General features: G+C 45.0%; 1 pseudogene; it reads right to left on the bottom strand.

Annotated features, from left to right (window-relative positions):
- Window positions 1-2,812: 2,812 nt before the first annotated feature.
- LOC115206858 (glyoxalase domain-containing protein 4 pseudogene) lies at window positions 2,813-3,735 on the bottom strand (annotated as a pseudogene).
- Between the last annotated feature and the right edge of the window lie 10,134 nt (window positions 3,736-13,869).

Raw genomic sequence — 13,869 nt, 5'->3', positions numbered from 1 at the left:
ACATACACTCACAGAGAGACATACAAATACATACATTCACAGAGAGACACAAACAAATACATACACTCACAGAGAGACACAAACAAATGCATACACTCACAGAGAGACATACAAATACATACACTCACAGAGAGACACAAACAAATACATACACTCACAGAGACACAAACAAATACATACACTCACAGAGAGACATACAAATAAATACACTCACAGAGAGACATACAAATACATACACTCACAGAGAGACACAAACAAATACATACACTCACAGAGAGACACATAAATATATACACTCACAGAGAGACATACAAATACATACACTCACAGAGAGACATACAAATACATACACTCACAGAGAATCACACATACTGAGCAGTCACATATCCCTCTGGCTTGCCTGATGGGTGAGAGGAGGAAACAGAACTGCTGAACGTAGAATAACAGAAGAAAATAAGGAAAGTGAAGAATCGCCCAGTTTTTTTAATACTTTACCACATGCCCAGTCACTTCACACCTCCCTTATAGTTCATCTTGCCCCCCACCTCCTCTCTCTCTCCCTCCCTCTCTCTCTCGCTCTTTCTTTCTCTCTCTCCCTCTCTCTCCCTCTCACTCTCCCTCCCTCTCCCTCTCCCTCACCCTCTCTCTCTCTCTCTCTCTCTCTCTCTCTCTCTCTCTCTCTCTCTAGTTGTAAACTCTATGTAATGTGAATGGCCTTTGTTAAAGACATGACGGTGGTATTTAAGTGTGTGGAGACCTCTCTGTTAGTGTGATGGCCTGTGTTAGACTTTCTGTTCTACTGTGTAACCTTAATTAAACTGTTTGTTTAACATGAGGTAATTAAATACAGTTCATACACACACACACACAAACATACACACACACACACACACACACACACAAACACATACAAACAGACAAACAAGCACACACATACATATACACATCGCATATTGGTGATTAGAGTCAGTTATGAAGTGGTGTATTTGTCCCTTACTGAGTAGCAGGGACTAATGGTGTGTTAGCATAATGTTTCTGTGTAATTGGTAGTACACGTGTGCTAAGTCATGTGTTCCAGCTGTACGTACTCCAGACTGCGCAACGGTCTAAGGCACTGCATCTCAGTGCTAGAAGTGTCACTACAGTCCCTGGTTCGAATCCAGGCTGTATCACATCCAGCCGTGATTGGGAGTCCCATTAAAACACAAGAAGACAACCACATCCTTAACCTGTTACTAAGTCATGTGTTCCAGCTGTGTGTACAGGAAGACATCCTTAACCTGTTACTAAGTCATGTGTTCCAGCTGTATGTACAGGAAGACAACCTTAACCTGTTACTAAGTCATGTGTTCCAGCTGTATGTACAGGAAGACATCCTTAACCTGTTACTAAGTCATGTGTTCCAGCTGTGTGTACAGGAAGACAACCTTAACCTGTTACTAAGTCATGTGTTCCAGCTGTGTGTACAGGAAGACATCCTTAACCTGTTACTAAGTCATGTGTTCCAGCTGTGTGTGATTAAGACACAGGACGACAACCTTAACCTGTTACTAAGTCACTTTACTAGGCTTTTCAATGTCAGGCTAATGCTACAAGGTACTATGACGCGATATGCAACAATTAACGAGATAACACCACATGCACATACACACATACACAAACCCACACACCCACACCTGTAGAGTGCTATCTCTAATGCTTACATATGAAGTCATGTCATAAATTACTGTATATGCCTGCGCCAGAGCAGCACACACATTCCATATTTGATTGTCACTTCATGAAAATACATGCATCATATATTCATCATTATGCATTAACAAACTACAGTCCAACAGATTTATCATCATATGGAGAAAAACATTAACAATCCTATCATTTCTCCATAACTCACAGTCTAATATATTATTGAACTAACATGATGATGGACACCATTTATCTTCGATAGAGAGACAGAGAGAGAGAGAGTGTGTGTGTGTGTGTGTGTGTGTGTGTGTGTGAGAGAGAGAGAGAGAGAGAGAGAGAGAGAGAGAGAGAGAGAGAGAGCGAGAGAGAGAGAGAGAGAGAGAGAGGAGAGAGAGAGAGAGAGAGAGAGAGAGAGAGAGAGAGAGAGAGAGAGAGAGCACATATTTGTTTGCCTGCATTGTTGTATGCCTAAAGCTATTTCCCTTTCTGTTTCTGTGTGTACATATTTTCCTTTGGGGCACTGGTGAAATGTCCCCACTTGTCAAACGTTCCTTGTTTTACTATCCTTGTGAGGACATTTGGATCCCAATAGGATAATAAAGCTACACACACACACACACACACACACACACACACACACACACACACACACACACACACACACACACACACACACACACGTACACACACACGTACACACACACACACACACACACACACACTCAGTATCCCCAGAAGGGGTGACTCCTTTATCTCATCGATCAAATGAATTGACCTGTTCGTAATGGCCACAATATAAACAGGTTGTGCTGTAGCAAACAGATCCCAGGGTCCTGTCTCACAAACAGTGTTGAGAAGGCAGAAAGAGGGAGAAAGGGATGCACAGAAAGAGGGATGGAAGAAAAACTGGGATAGGAGAGAAAGAGCGAGAGACTGATAGAAGAGGGAGAAAGGGGGAGAAAGAGAGAATAAAGGATACAGGGATAGGAGAGAAAGAATGAGTGAGAAAAAGAGAGAGAGATAGACAAGTGATATAAGAGAGAGAGGAATATATAGCGAGATAGAAAGAGAGTTTGAGTTTTAAAAAACCTTTAATAGGTCTGGGAACCCACAACCCAAAGAACAATCAAACAACAAAGCAGATCTCATGGGCATCTGAATCAGTCCAAATGACCACTTGTACTGTAGCCTTCCCAGGCGTGTCCAGGCTAACAAAGCCTTCCCAGGGCTGTCCAGGCTAACCAAGCCTTCCCAGGGGTGTCCAGGCTAACCAAGGTAGCCTTCCCAGGCGTGTCCAGGCTAACCAAGCCTTCCCAGGGGTGTCCAGGCTAACCAAGCCTTCCCAGGACTGTCCAGGCTAACCAAGAGAGTAAGGGTTTTATGGTTTCCTTTCATCATCAAGGCTTCAAGATCTGTCAACTGCTCACATGGAAATGAGAATGCAATCTGCCCAAAGGCTGTCCCATGATCTACTGTCCCAACAATGTTGTGAAGCTCTAGTTTACACTGAGTTTCTGCGAATAACATCAGCACAGTCTTCTTCTCCTCATTGCCCTCTTTCACCTTCGTCCCCAGAAGGGAGGAGCAGCAGTGTATTGATTTATGCAGGTCAGACACTGCCAGACACACCTTCTGTACAGGATCATTGGGAGGCTGTTCTTTGTCCACCAGGTAGAAGCGATAACCTCCTGGGGCCTCAGCCAGATAGAGGCCCTTTCCAACCCCAGTGAGGGGCCAACCAAGCAGCTTAGCATTGCTGACAGCCTGGCTAGACTCCAGAGGCAAACCGAGGAAGTTGTTGCCTAGGCGATATTCTCCCACTCTATAATTGTAGATCAGTTCAGCCACAAAGTCATCATCCTCTGGCCCAAAGCCGAACGTTGTCTTGCTCCATTTTCCATCATAAGGGCCCTTACAAGTAGCCTTACATCCTTCTTGCAACTCTTTGTGACGCAAAATCGTCATGCAGAGCACATCTTGGTAAAAGGTGACCGTTTTGCTTCTGTCACCTACTTTGAAACCAAAATGCAAGGCTCGCCTCAAAGCCATTATAACCCATGTGAGTTTGCTTATGTACTATACGATTATATATCACACTCAGTTTGTCTATGTAGATTAAGGATCCTTGCAATTGATTGTCATATAGAAAAGAGAAAAGAAAAACAGAAGAAACAACAGAGAAACAAGACTTTGAGAAAAAACACCCTATGAGGAATGATCATTATCATTGTTTTAATTTTCCCTTAACCTTACCACTTTTCCCACTACCTTTTGCTGCCGTGACAGCAGTAACAAATTATCTCAAGCGGAAACGCTTCTTCACATTCAACTGATCTAACCCCACCGTCTTCTGTAACACCACAGCTGACCTCAACATCAAAGAAATCTACCAATTTGACAGATTTCCCAAAAGTCTGATCCAGGAACCCATTTTCCTGGGGCGGCAGGTAGCCTAGTGGTTAAAGTGTTGGGCCAGTAACCGAAAGGCTGCTAGATTGAATACCCGAGCTGGCAAGGTAAAAATGTCATTCTGCCCCTGAACAAGGCAGTTAATCCACTGTTCCTAGGCCTTCGTGGTAAATAATAATTTGTTCTTAACTGACTTGCTAGGTTAAATAAAGATTCAATAAAATAAATTGAGTTGTCACTAGCTGCTATCATATCAAAAGAGATGTTCATATCCTTCTCCTGATCCTCCTCAACTGAGGCCACAGACACCTGACTCCTCTCAACACTCCCCACTTGCACCCCATCGCTTTTACCAGGCATCTCCTCCACTACCTTGGAGACTAGCCTCACCTAATCACCCTCCTGTACCCCATTACTTGTAGTGAACATCTCCTCCACTACCTGGGAGACTAGCTCCACCTGACCCCTCCTGTACCCCATTACTTGTAGTGGACATCTCCTCCACTACCTGGGAGACTAGCCTCACCTGAACCCCCTCCTGTACCCCATTACTTGTAGTGAACATCTCCTCCACTACCTGGGAGACTAGCTCCACCTGACCCCTCCTGTACCCCATCACTTGTAGTGGACATCTCCTCCACTACCTGGGAGACTAGCCTCACCTGAACCCCCTCCTGTACCCCATTACTTGTAGTGGACATCTCCTCCACTACCTGGGAGACTAGCTCCACCTGACCCCTCCTGTACCCCATCACTCGTACTGGGCATCTCCTCCACTACCTGGGAGACTAGCTCCACCTGACCCCTCCTGTACCCCATCACTCGTACTGGGCATCTCCTCCACTACCTGGGAGACTAGCTCCACCTGACCCCTCCTGTACCCCATTACTTGTAGTGGGCATCTCCTCCACTACCTGGGAGACTAGCTCCACCTGATCCCCTCCTGTACCCCATCACTCGTACTGGGCATCTCCTCCACTACCTGGGAGACTAGCTCCACCTGACCCCTCCTGTACCCCATCACTCGTACTGGGCATCTCCTCCACTACCTGGGAGACTAGCTCCACCTGACCCCTCCTGTACCCCATCACTCGTACTGGGCATCTCCTCCACTACCTGGGAGACTAGCTCCACCTGACCCCTCCTGTACCCCATTACTTGTAGTGGGCATCTCCTCCACTACCTGGGAGACTAGCTCCACCTGATCCCCTCCTGTACCCCATCACTCGTACTGGGCATCTCCTCACCAGTCTGGGGAAATGGCTCCCCAAATCTGTCCTTACTTCCTCCAACAATATGTTTCTGCTGCATAACAGATGCTATGTTCCCCTCTGGTACAATTTGCAACTCAGTACCCTCAACACGGACAACTTGTTCCTAAGCAACAGGTGCTTGTGACTGCTCTACCACTGTCGGCCCACCTCTCCCTACATCAGTGGGCCCAGGCATTACGAGGACCACCTGCGCCCCTCCCTCCGCCTTCTCCCTTTTTGGGCAAGCATGTCGCTTATGGCCAACATCCCCACACTGAAAACACAGTTGAATACCCGTACCAGCATAAGTCATATACAGTCTGTTGTCATACTTGATTTTAAACAATAACTCCAAAGTCTGCTCCGGTGAGTCCAAAAACATAAACACCTGTCGCCGAAATAACATAACCTGTTTCAGAGCTGGGTGTTTGAAACGACATAACCTGTTTCAAAGCCGGGTGTTTGAAACAACATAACCTGTTTCAAAGGCGGGTGTTTGAAACAACATAACCTGTTTCAAAGCCGGGTGTTTGAAACGTCAACCTGTTTCAAAGCAGGGTGTTTGAAACGACAACCTGTTTCAGAGCTGGGTGTTTGAAACAACATAACCTGTTTCAAAGGCGGGTGTTTGAAAAAACAAAACTTCCCAAACCGCATTAACTCGCGCTCCAATAGCTCATTGGGAATAAACGGCGGTACATTCGAAATCGTTTCCCTTGTTGACGTAGAAAAAAGCGGAGTAACTTGAATAAACATACCTTTAACAAGTATGCCATGCTCAACCATACGATCAACAAGACGCTCTTCTTTATTTAAGAAAAAACACCTCCGCTTTATTCATCCGCAAACCATAAGCCGACCCTCTCTCCTACGGAGACCAGAAACTCCTCCTCAGTGACAGTGGCTTCAGTAACACACCTAAAGCCATGCCGTGATCATGCATAGAAAAAGCAAACCACCAAGAAAAGGAAACAAAAAGAACAGGCGATCTAACTCCAGACAACACTCGCACTTGCTCATACAATTCCCAGCATGCAGAGAGAGAGAGAGAGAGAGAGAGGGGAATATATATAGAGAGAGATATTTCACTTGCTTAGGCAATGTAAACATATGTTTCCCATGCCAATAAAGCCCATTAAATTGAATTACAATTGAATTAACCCTTGTGTAGTCTTAACATTCTGTATACTCCCCTAAATGTAAAAAAATGACCCGCCTCCACTAAACCCCTAAAATAAAGCAACTTAATTGAATTTTAAACCCCAAATGTATTTTGCATGAAGAATCAACCTGTCATTCATCACAAACTTTGTGTATATCTAGGTTTTCACTCTTCACAATGCTTAAAGACTGCATTTAATCAGTGGACACCACTCGTTCTTATTACAACACACCTGTCATAATTGTTTTCTTTACTAAAGTAGAGGTTTATTATTATTAAAGGTACTACATAGGTGTAAACATAAATTTTTAGCAAGATATAGCACTTGTATAGCCTAAGAAAGTAGCAGAAATGTGCAGAAAGTAGTTTGGAATGCATTTTATTGAAGGAAAACAATAACAGTCTTGAATTTTTTTAGGCAACATAGTGATATATTCTTATACATCTTCACAAGTGCTGCAGAGGCTGCTGTGTGGGGGAGGCTTTCCCTTCTTTGAATGTGTCGGAATACAAGTGCCTTTCCCAGGAACACCCTCCTCTGAATGGAACCAGTTTCTCATCCACTGTTACTTCAGGCCCAGGGTTGTAGAGGTACGGCAAACGTTCCACCCACTTCTCCCAGACCTCTCTTATGGTTGCCAGTTTGTTTCTCACACGTCTTGCAGGTCTTGACTCACAGCTATCAAATCGTAGCATTCTTGAGAAAGTATGAAAGACTTTCAGCAACATCGTGGCACGGAAAATCGCCCTTCCACTTTCTGCATCCCAGAGACTACATGTAGCCTCGCCTCGGGACCTATATACACCACTACGATTAGCAGCCCTATGTAGGCACGCAGGTCAAGCTCATCCATCCTTTTCCAGTTGTCTCCATATTTACGGAAACCCTCCAAATTTGTCATCTCCAGGATGATTATTTCAATGGCTGGTGTGATGAACATGTAGAATGTTGAAGGCGATGTTCTGGGCATGGGCAGCTGCATGTCTTGTGGGCCCTGGGGTCATCCTTATGACATTTTGTCCTGCCATCCTGCCCTAATTGTCATATGGTGACAAGGACCATGTTATGACTGTGTCCCTGTACTAAAACTGATATTTCTTATTCATTTTTGAAGTTACAAGCCTGAAACCTTGAACGTAGACTGCTGACACCCTGTGGAAGCCATAGGAATTGCATCATGGGAGCTAGAATTCAGTACACCCCTATATTTTCCATTGTAAGACCATGGTCTCTTTAAAAAAAAATCGGTTGAGTTTTTCTTTGGATTTTCTCCTACCATATCTATTCGGTTTTAGTCTCCTACATTATTTTAACATTTCTACAATCTCCAGATTGTTTTCTTTCCAATGGTACCAATTATATGCATATCCTGTCTTCAGGGCCTGAGCAACAGGCAGTTTACTTTGGGCATGTCAGTCAGGCGTAAATTGAAAAAAAAGGGGCCTAGCCCTAAGAAGTTTAAGAGAGAGAGCCTGTGATAGAAGAGAGAGCGAGAGAGAGACTGTGACAGAAGAGAGAGAGAGAGATAGGGGATGGAGAAAGACTGATAGGAGAGAGAGAGAGAGAGAGAGAGAGAGAGAGAGAGAGAGAGACTGTGACAGAAGAGAGAGAGATAGGGGATGGAGAAAGACTGTGATAGAAGAAAGAGAGATAGGGGGGTAGAGAAGTAGGGAGATGACATAACAGACACACTCCATCCATCTCCACTTATGGATAATTAGCCTGACATTATAGCAACATTTCTGAGGCCTGTTTGGCAGGAGAGCAGAAATTAATTTATCACTGAGACCAGGATGCTGGAGAGAGAGCAAGAGGGAGAGAGAGAGAGAGGGAAAGAGAGAGAGAGAGAGAGAGAGAGAGAGAAATGGGGATGGAGAAAGACCGTGATAGAAGAGAGACAGAGAGAGAGACGGAGAGAGAGAGAGACAGAGCGAGAGAGAGATAGGGGATGGAGAGAGACTGCGATAGAAGAGAGAGAGAGAGAGAGAGAGAGAAAGACAAAGAGAGAGAGATAGGGGGATGGAGAAAGACTGATAGAAGAGAGAGCAAGAGAAAGAGATAGAGAGATAGGGGGATGGAGAAGGACTGTGATAGAAGAGAGAGTGAGAGAAAGAGATAGAGAGAGAGATAGGGGGGTGGAGAGAGACTGTGATAGAAGAAAGAGATAGAGAGAGAGAGAGACTGTGATAGAAGAGAGAGAGAGAGAGAGAGAGAAGCTGTGATAGAAGAGAGAGAGAGAGAGAGAGAGAGAGAGAGAGAGAGAGAGAGAGAGAGAGAGAGAGAGCGAGAGCGAGAGAGAGACTGTGATAGAAGAGAGAGAGAGAGAGAGACTGTGATAGAAGAGAGAGAGATAGATAGAGAGAGAGAGAGAGTTACATTGAGAAGTCATGCAGAAGAACAGCTCCTGACTTGTTATAACTTTTTGGTTGTTAAGAGCGAGATTGACACGACTAAATTAGCAAAAAATGTATAGGTAATCTAATTGTACAACTGAAGATCAAAACAGGAGGAAAAGATTGACAGAGAGTGAGTAAAAAGACCAATCTTCATCGTGGTAGCTAGCCAAATTCAAATCTGTCAGCTAGCTCACCGTCTAGCTCTAACCGTTTACTGGTGGTAACCATAGCAACATGGCCACTGAGGCAGCGCTAGCATCGATAGTAACGGCAGAGACTGAGAGACTTTCTCCGTTGTTTTTTGAATACCCAGCAGAAATAAAATCAGAGAAGGGAAGAATCAACTTTAAACACCGAATTCTGAGGGAGAACCCAGAAACTTTGTTTGCCGACTGCTCACAAAACGGGACTGTTACAAACCTGCTATTTTACACAGACCACACTACTGCCTGGCATACAGCTGTAACTAGCCATTTCAGCTACACCACGAAGAAAGGCATCTGCAAGGGAAGACAAATCCACATTTTTGAGGACAGCGATAAGGACCAGGAAAACAGGTTTCTGACGGTAAACATGTATCAGAACGGCACTATCATGGTCCAGGGCAGTGAGGCTGCACTCAGCTCTGTTGTGCAGGACTTCCCCACCCTAATGAAGATAGCAGAAAGTAAAAAAGACAAGGACAGCACCCCGACCTCTCCCCTCACCTCAGGCACCCCAACAGCAGGACTATCCTCCCCCCTGCCTGCCTACAACCACCAGAGCCAAGACCACACTACCATCAGCCTGTTGAGAGACAGGCTGGCTCTGTTAGAGGTATGGGTTACTGAGCTGAAGGAGCAGCCCCCCAGCTACACCACCCCCAGCCCAGACACAGAGCTTCTACAGGACCAGATCAACCAGTGCAGGACCCAGCTGAAGAACTCTGTCCAGGAGCTGAGAGAGAGCCTTACCACAGCGCTTGAGGAGGTAAAGGCCACCATGAGGAGAGAGCTAGTGCAGGTAAAGGAGGAGATGGCAAAGGAGTTGTCTGTCATCAAGAGGGTGCTACAGCAGAGAGAACAGACTGTAGAGACTCCCAGAGAGAAGCTGCAGCCCCTCACCACCCCTAACAACCCCACTGACCCACCTTTACCCACAATCCCCCCCCATACCGACAACACTTTACCCACACCCCCAGTCAACAAAGAGGCCCACATAGAGACAACTACTACAGAGAGAAGCTCTCTGGCCCCCCCTGACACACCCCCACACACCCCTCCATGTACACAGGCCCTGTCTACTCCAGCCCCAGACCGAAAACGCACCAATCTGGTAAAACCCACTGAGGTGGCCATCCTCATTGACTCAAATGGGAAATTCATTCAAGAAGATAAACTCTTCCCCCAACACAAGGTGCGCAAAATATGGTGCCCAAAAACACAAGATGCACTCCACATCCTGTCCCAGCCTGACTTTGGCACACCAGGCCACATTATTATTCACACCGGCACCAACAACCTGCGAGAGGAGCAGGAGAGAGTAGGCAGCCTGGTCAACAGAGTAGCAGAGAGGGCCTCTGAGTGGTTCCCCAACTCCCACATCACCATCTCCACTCTGCTGCCCCGCAAAGACTTTCATCCCCGTACCATCCAGAAAGCCAACGCTGACATCACCAGAGGGTGTGGCCTACTCCCGAACATACACATTGCTCACCACCCAACAATCACCCCAGAGCATCTACACGACCACTCCCACCTGAGGAAGCAGACAGTAGGGATGTTTGCCAAGTCCCTAAAGGACGTAGCACTTGGTAGACAAACACCCCATGCTGTACTGGACAGAGGAGCACCCAGAGACCCCTACCAGACCACTGCACCACCAAGGAGCCCCAGGCCCCTTCAACGCCACACCAGACCCAGTGCACCCCACAGGCCCCACCCACCCCCAGAGCATCACCACTTCCATCGGCTTAGCCAGACCAGACCGGGCCCAGCCTATTATCCCGCACCAGACCACCACCCCTACCAGACCAGAGAGGAAGTCCCACAGCCCAGACCTGGCCCCCCTCCACCTCACAGGGCCCAACAGCAGGACCAGCGCAGCTACGCGGAGGTCGTCAGAGGACAGGAGAACCCTGTAGGATTAAGTGAGATTAAACAGCTCCTCCAATACATCTGCACTAAACTGCACTAAACACACACGGACGCATACACACACACACCACACACACACACACACACACACACACACCTATTGTACTAGAATTTACTTGTTCAATGAATAGGAATATTTAACAGAATAACAGAATAAATGTTAGCTGATATCCTGTTTATCTCGCTCTTAACAACTTATTAGTTATTAGTTCATCGTTACTGTATTTCTGACTGCTACTCTTTCTTTTTGCAACATGAAATCACTATCAGTTAGCATGTGGAACATTCAGGGTCTAAACTCATCAACCTTTGGTCTGAAGAGTTTAGCACTGGAGTTCAACAAAAATCTGAAAGATGTTGACGTCATCATTCTGCAGGAGACATGGTGTAAGGCTGACGTTGTCACTCACTGTCCCACAGGCTACAGAGAGGTCATTGTGCCATCACAGAAACACAGCTCTGTCAATAGAGGCAGAGACTCTGGAGGATTGATCATTTGGTACAAATCCGAACTACAAAATCTAATTGATCCCCTCAAAATTGGCAAATACCACATTTGGTTAAAACTAAAAAAAGAACTTGTACTGACAGGAAAAGATGTGTTCCTTTGCGCAATATATATCCCCCCCTCAGAATCCCCATATTACTCAGAGGAGATCTTCCCCACCCTCGAGGAAGAGACGTGCCATTTCCAGGCCCAGGGAAATGTGCTCATCTGTGGGGACACAAATGCGCGCACAGGAACACTACCTGATCTAACGAGCACACGAGGGGACAGCTTTATTACAGGCCATACTGTTTCTAACTATCTTAATCTCCCCCATAGAAACAACAGTGACAGCACCGTCAACAAAAACGGAAGGGATCTTTTGCAGCTCTGTAGAAGCCTGGGTCTGTACTTTGTCAATGGTAGGTTACGGGGGGACTCTTTGGGGAGATTCACCTACTGCTCACCTCTTGGCCACAGTACAGTAGACTATATGATCACAGACATGGACCCTTTCTCTCTCAGCTCATTCACTGTCAAGCCACTAACACCTCTGTCTGATCACAGCCAAATTACGTTGTTCCTCAAAAGAACAGACCTGGAAACAACCACACATTCACAGCCCAGTAAGCTGTACAACATCAGAAATTCATACAGATGGGCCCAAAACAGCACAGAAGAATACCAGAAAGCAACCTGGAACCAAAATATCCAAACACTCTTAGATAACTTTCTGGATACCACATTCACTCACAGTAAAGAAGGCATCAATCTAGCAGTACGAAACATCAACTATATATTCAGGCAAACGGCAAAAGAAGCACAATTGAAATTGATAAAAAACAAAACTAAAAAAATCACAGATGACAACTGGTTTGATGCAGATTGTAAAATTATAAGGAAAAAACTTAGAACACTATCCAACCAAAAGCACAGAGACCCAAATAATGGTGAATTACGCCTTCATTACTGTGAGACTTTAAAACTCTATAAACGTACACTCAGAACCAAAAAAGCACAGTACAACAGCAAGCAGCTGACACTAATTGAGGAGTCCATAAACACAAACAACTTTTGGCAAAATTGGAAAAAACTAAAAAAATCTAAACAAGAGGAATTAGCAATACAAAATGGTGACATATGGACAACCCATTTCAAAACACTCTACAACACCGTTCAAATTGACACAAACGCAGAACAACGCCAAATCCATGAGAAGTTGAATGGATTAGAAAAAGCTATAAAGGACAATCAAAACCCATTGGACTCCCCAATTACTGACCAGGAGCTCTATAAGAAACTTCAGGCTCTCAAATTTAAAAAAGCCTGCGGACCTGATGGCATCCTAAATGAAATGCTCAAACTCACTAGTGCAAAATTTCAATTGGCTATATTAAAATTGTTTAATTTGATCCTGAGTGTAGGTTATTTCCCTGACATCTGGAATCAAGGACTCATAACCCCAATCTTTAAGAATGGAGACAAATTTGACCCTAACAATTACAGAGGCATTTGTGTGAACAGTAACCTGGGGAAGGTTTTCTGTAGTATCATCAATGTAAGAGTTCTAAACTTCCTTAATAAGCACAATGTCTTGAGTAAAAGCCAAATTGGATTTATACCAAAACATCGCACAACTGATCATATTTACACCTTACACACCCTGATAGATAAACATGTCCACCAAAATAATACCAAAATATACACTTGCTTTATCGACTTCCAAAAAGCATTTGATTCTATTTGGCATACAGGACTGTTCTACAAAGTTATTGAAAGTGGTGTAGGGGGTAAAACATATGACATAATTAAATCAATGTATACTGGCAATACGTGCAGCATTAAAATTGGTAAGAAAAGGACAGAATTCTTTAACCAGGGGCGGGGCCTTCGTCAGGGTTGCAATCTGAGCCCTGCACTCTTCAATATTTACATTAACGAATTGGCCACTATTCTAGAAAAATCCTCAGCCCCTGGTGTTAGTCTCCACAATTCAGAAGTTAAATGCCTACTCTTCGCAGATGACCTATGCCTGCTGTCACCCACAGCACCTGGCCTACAGCAGAGCCTGGACCTGCTAGAGCAGTACTGCCAGACCTGGGCCCTGGCAGTAAACCCCAAAAAGACTAAAATAATGATTTTCCAGAGAAGATCCAGATCTCAGGGAATTAGACCAAAGTTCTCAATTGGTACAAAATATATAGAGTACTGTACACACTACAATTACTTAGGTTTAAAAATAAGCTCAACTGGACACCTTAATGAGGCAGTGAATGAACTGAGAGAGAAAGCACGCAGGGCATTCTACGCCATTAAAAAGCAAATTCAAATTGAAATACC

Source organism: Salmo trutta, chromosome 13, assembly GCF_901001165.1.
Source record: "Salmo trutta chromosome 13, fSalTru1.1, whole genome shotgun sequence".
NCBI classification, from domain to species: domain Eukaryota; kingdom Metazoa; phylum Chordata; class Actinopteri; order Salmoniformes; family Salmonidae; genus Salmo; species Salmo trutta.
The sequence above is the reverse complement of the archived record's forward strand: the minus strand, read 5'-3'. Positions and strand labels throughout refer to the sequence as shown.